Raw genomic sequence first — 6,240 nt, 5'->3', positions numbered from 1 at the left:
TTTTATTTTCCTCTTCTTCTCTTTTCTCTCTGGATTTTTTATGCTTTTACTAGCTGTTATCTGCTTTCTCTCTTTCTTTCTTTCACTGCTGTCTCTGGTTTTTGTTTGTTTTCCTTTTCTCTTGTGTGTGTGCCTTCTCTTTTTGTCTCACCTGACATGAGACAGCAACTGAAGCTGTACCAGAACCCATACCCTCTACAACCCCACCCATTAGATTAGAGTCAATATAATCTGCTAAAATAGACTGGACCAAAAATAACAACCAACACCAGCCAAATCCATCCTAAACTAAACTGCATGACAGTGAACAGAGAAGGGTGCACAAGCCCATATCTTGATCACACCCACCAGGAAGCAACTTATGAGTTCCTAAGAATACACAAACATACAACCAACACTTTAATACAAACACAACACTGCAATGTCTCAAAAGCAGCAGACAATTTCTGTTCACATGATGATAAGATAGAGTGGCTCAAGCAAGTGGCCAAGAGGCAGAACTACAAGATGTTTTTGAGGAAAAAGAGCTATTGAAGCTACCTGAAAAATAATTCAAGAGAATAATATTTAGGTATATCCAAAGAGTTGACTTTGGAAACACCTAAATATTATTCTCTTGATTTTTTTTTTTTTCAGGGAAAAAAGATAGCCATTCAAGAAGCTGACAAGCCCCAAACAAACCCCAAAAAGAAAATCACCAAGACATATCATAATCAAACTCTCTAAAATCAATAACAAGGAAAGAGTCCTGAAAACAGCTTGAGAAAAAACGAAGTTACCTACAAAGAAGAAACAATAAGACTAAGCTCTGATTTTTCAGCAGAAACCGTGCATGCAACAAGGCAATGGGAAGACATATACAAAACCCTGAAATAAAAATAATTGCCAACCAAGAGTCATATATCTGGCAAAATCGTCCCTCAAATATGATAGTGAAATTAGAGTATTTCCAGAAAAAAATAGAAATTAAAGGAATTTGTGATAACCAGATCAACTTAACAAAAAATACTAAAGGGAGTCCTTTCACTGAGAAGTAACAACAGCAGACAACAACCAGACATTGACATACACAACAACACCTAGAATTCAATCCAGATATAGAAGTATCCAAAGTAAAACAAAACTTATTGTTGTTGTTAAGTGCAGTTGAATCAGTTCTCACCCATAGCAACCTTATATAGAGTTTCCAAGGAGTAGCTGGTGAGCTTGAACCACTGACATTACAGTTCAAATGGACCTTGCAGTTGAGTGCATTAACCCACAGCACCATACCAGGACTTCTAAAAGACTTGAAAATTGTGACTCAGAGATATCAATTTATAGTAAAGAAAAAGACAAAGCAAAAAGAAGGGAAAGTATAGTCACAGAACTTACAAATGGTGAGGAAGTCAGGTACATTTCAAGATTTCAAAAAAAAAGAAGAAAAAAAAAAGCTGCTTTAAACTGGGGTAAGAAATTAATACATTACAGGGTAAACACAAAGAAAATTAATTCACCTTCACATCAAATAAAAAACAGGGAAAATCGTGAAGATTTTGTAAATATTAAAACAACTGCAGTGAATAAATCCACTAGAAAACACACAAACAACTCAGCACAGAAATATATATATAGGATAAGGAAAAAAACAACACCACACACGCACACACAAAAACAGTATAATGATTGCAGTCAATTCATATCTATCGATAATTACACTAAATGTAAATGGATTAAATGTATCAGCCTAGAGACAGAGTCGTAGAAAGAATAAGAAAATAGAATCCTTCAATATACTGTCTACAAAAGACACAGCTTACAAAGAAAGACAAAAAATAGATTAAAAATTAAAAAGTGGAAAAAATATACCAAGCAATTGCCAAAAAAAAAAAAAAGAGAGCAGGAGTGACAATATTAATCTCTGACAAAATAAGCTTTAAGGCAAAAATCAGCTTAAGAGACGAAAAAAAAGGGGGGGAGGGCTTTATCTCATGATTAAAGGGTTGAACAAGTAGACATAGCCATAATAAATATCTATGCTCCCAAGGAAAGAGCCTCAAAATCAGACTCTAATCAAATTGAAGAAAGAAATAGAAAACACTCCTATAACAGTTGTTGTTGTCAAGTGCCATCAAGTGGATTCCAACCCAGAGCGACCCTATATAGGGTTTCCAAGAAGCAAGTAATGAGCTTGAACTGCCAACCTTGCAGTTCAAACAGCTTTACAGTCTGGTGCATTAACCCACAGCACCACACCAGGACTCCAATAATAGTAGGAGATTTTAATACATCACATTCAATAAAAGACAGAACAGCTAGAAAGAAACTCAACAAAAACACAGAACTAAGCAACACAATCAACTAACTTGACCTCATAGATTTAAACAGAGAACTCAACCTCAAAACCATGGAATACATATTCTTTTCTAATGCACATGCAACATTGTTCAGAATAGACCATAGGCCACAAAGTAAGCCTCAATAAATTTAAAAACATCAAAATACTACAAAGCATATTTTCAGATTACAATTAGAAATAAAACATAGGAACATTAAGGAAACAAAATCAAATACATGGAAATTTAATAACATCCCACTGAAAATAGACTGGATAATAGAACAAATTAAAAAAATGAAATACAAAATTTCTTTGAATAAAATGAGAACGGAAATACAACAGACCAAAACCTTTGGGACACATCAAAAGCCATGCTTACTAGAACAATTCATAGCAATAGATGCATACATCCAAAATGAAGACAAAAACAAAATCAATACATTAACACAACATCTCCAACAATTAGAAAATGACCAACAAAGTAATTCTACTTTCACCAGAAGGAAACAAATAATAAAGATTAGAGCAGAAATAAATGAATTAGAAACAGAAAATCAATAGAATTAATCAATAAGACAAGAAGTTGGTTATTTGAAAAGATTAATAAAATTGGCAAACCATTGGAAAATCTAACAAAAGAAAAGAAGATGCAAATATCATGCATAAGAAATTATATGAGTGATATCACAACAGAACCAATGGAAATGAAAAGGATAATAACAGAATACTATGAAGAATTATACCCCAATAAATTTGAGAATTTAGAAGAAGTGCATACATTTTTAGAAAAATTACATTCCTAACCTAACACAGAGTGAAGTAGAAAACTTGAACATACATATAACAAAAGAAGAAATTTATCAGATAACTTAAACTAAAAAAATTTCACCAAAAAAGTCCATGCCCAGGCAGCTTTACTGGTGAATTGTACCAAGTGCTGAAAGAAGAGCTGACACCAAATTTACTTAAAATATTCTAGAACATAGAAAAGGATGGACAATTCCAGAATACATTTTATGAAGCAAGCATAACCCTTATATCAAAACCAGACAAAGATATCACCCAAAAAGAAAATTATAGAACAATATCCCTCAAGAACAAAGATGTAAAAATTCTCAACAAATTCCTAGCCAATAGAATTCAACAACATATCAAAAAACAAAAATTAATACACCATGACTAAGTGGGATTCATACCAGGGATGCAAGGATGGTTCAATATTAGAAAAGCAATCAACATAATCCATCATATAAATTAAAAAAAGGAAAAGAAGCACATGGTCATATCTATTGATGCAGAAAAGGCATTTGAAAAAAAATCTAACATCCATTCCTGATAAAAAGTCAATAAAGTAGGATTTGAAGGAAAACTCCTTAGCATAATTAAGAAAAAATATATAAACCCTGGTGTGGCACTTCAGGATAATTCACTGGACCGCAAGCTCACTTTGAACCACAAGGTCAGTGGCTCAGACTTACTAGCTGCTCCATGGAAACCCTTTACAGGGTCACTATGAATTGGAATACACTCAGCGGCACTTAACAACAATAGCAAAGGTCAACAGATCAACCATCAGCACTCTTGGAAGCAGCAGTAAAGAAATGAAACAACATATTGCATTAGGCAAATATGCTGCACAAGACCTGTTTAAAGTGTTCAAAAGCAAAGATATCAGTTTGAGGACTTAGGTGTGCCAGACCCAAGTCATAGTATTTTCAATAGCCTCGTGTGCGTATGGAAGTTGGGACAATGAATAAGGAAGACCATAGAAGAATTGATGCATTTGAGTTATGGTGTTGGGGAAGAATATTAAAAGTACCATGGGCTGCCAAAAGAACATGCAAGTCTGTGTTGGAAGAAGTACAGTCAGAATACTCCTTAGAAGTCAGAATGGCCAGATTTCATCTCTCGTACCTGAGATATCTTACTAGGAGAGACCAGTTCCTGGAGAAGGACATCATGCTTGGTAAAGTCAGTGCAAAAGAGGAAAACCCCAGTGAGATGGATTGACACAGTGGCAGCATCAATGGACTGAAACATGGGCAACTACTGTGAAGTTGATGCAGGATCTGGCAGTGTTTCATTATATTGTGGGTAGGGTCACTATGAGTCTGTACCAACTCTATATACCTAATAACAACAACAATGCAAATCCAACAGCCAATATTATTTTCAATGTTGTTGTTGTTGTTAAGATCTATTGAGTTGGTTCCATCCCATAGTGATCCTGTATAGGGTTTCCAATGAGTGGCAGGTGAGCTTGAACCACTGATTTTGCAGTTCAAAATGACTTTGTAGTCAAGCGCATTAACCCACAGTGCCACACCAGAACTCCATTCTCAATAAAGAAACTGAAAACAATCAATTTGCAAACAAAAATGAGACAAGGATGCTTTTTATCACCACTCTTATTTAATATTGTGTTGGAAGTCTTCACCAGAGCTACAAGGCAAGGAAAGAAAATTAAATGCATCCAAATTGAAAAAGAAGAAATGAAACTGTCTCTATTTGCAGCTGATATGATCCTATATAGAAAATCCAAAAAGCCCAGCAAGGAAATATTGGAATTCATTGAAAAAATTTAGCAAAGTGGCAGGTTATAAGATCAATATACAAAAATCAGTTGTATTTCTTTATACTAATAAAGACAGTCCTGAAAAGTAAGTCAGGAAAACAATACCACTTATAATAGCCACCCAAAGATGAAATGTTGTTGTTGTTCTTGTGAAGTGCTGTTGAGTCGATTCTGACCCATAGCAACCCTGAATAGTGTTTTCAAGGAGCTGCTAGTGAGCTTGAACCACTGACCTTGCAGTTCAAATGGCTTTTCGGTCTGGTACATTAACCCACAGCGCCACACCAGGACTCAAAAGATGAAATACTTAGGAACAAATCTAATCAGAGAAACAAAGACTTTTACATGGAAAATTATAAAAAATTACTACAAGAAACAAAAAGAGACTTACTAAAATGGAAGAATATACCATGCTCATGAATAGGAACACTTAACATTGTGAAGATGTGAATGCTACCAAAAGCAATCTAGAGAAATAATGAAATCCCAATCCAGATTTTAACGTTATTCTTTAAAAGATAGATAAAAAAAAGAAAACTGATCGTGAACTTTCTATGGAAAGGAATGAGACCTGGATAAGCAATGCGCCCTCAAGAAGAACAAAACTGGAGGTCTCTCACTCCTTGATCTAAAAATTCACTACAGCCTCAGTGGTCAAAAATAACCTGGTACTGGTACAGTGAAAGCTACATAGATCAATGGAATAAAATTGAGAACCCAGAAGTAAAGCCATCCATATACCACCAGCTGATCTTTGACAAAAGGCTAAGCACATTAAATGGGGAAAAAATGGCCTCTTCAACAAATGGTGCTGGCAAAACTGGAAATCAATTTTCAGAAGTATGAAACAACATACATATTTCACACCATATACAAACACAAATTCAACAGAGATTAAAGACCTAAATGTAAAATCTAGAATTACAAAGTTCATCAATGAAAAAAATAGGAACAAAGTTAGGGACTCTAATGCATGACATAAATACAGAACCAAACAGTACTAAAAACACACAAACAGCAGAAGACAAAATAGATGACTGGGACCTACTAAAAATGATATACTTAAGTGCATCTAAAGATTTTGCCAAAAGAGTAAAAAGGAAGCCAACAGACTAGGAAAAATATTTTTGCAAAATTCCAGACAAGGTTAATCTCTAAAATTTATAGAAAACTGCAACACTTCTACAAGAAAAAGACAAACAACCCAATTAAAAATTGGGCACAGGATGTGAACAGATACTTCACAAAGAAGACATTCAGACAGCCAAAAAATAAGAAGAAATAGTCATGAAAATTAGCAATTGTATTTGTTATTGTTAACTGACATCAAGTCGATTCTGAGTCATAA

Source organism: Chrysochloris asiatica, unplaced genomic scaffold (genome assembly GCF_000296735.1).
Source record: "Chrysochloris asiatica unplaced genomic scaffold, ChrAsi1.0 scaffold00104, whole genome shotgun sequence".
Classification (NCBI taxonomy): Eukaryota; Metazoa; Chordata; class Mammalia; order Afrosoricida; family Chrysochloridae; genus Chrysochloris; species Chrysochloris asiatica.
The sequence above is the reverse complement of the archived record's forward strand: the minus strand, read 5'-3'. Positions refer to the sequence as shown.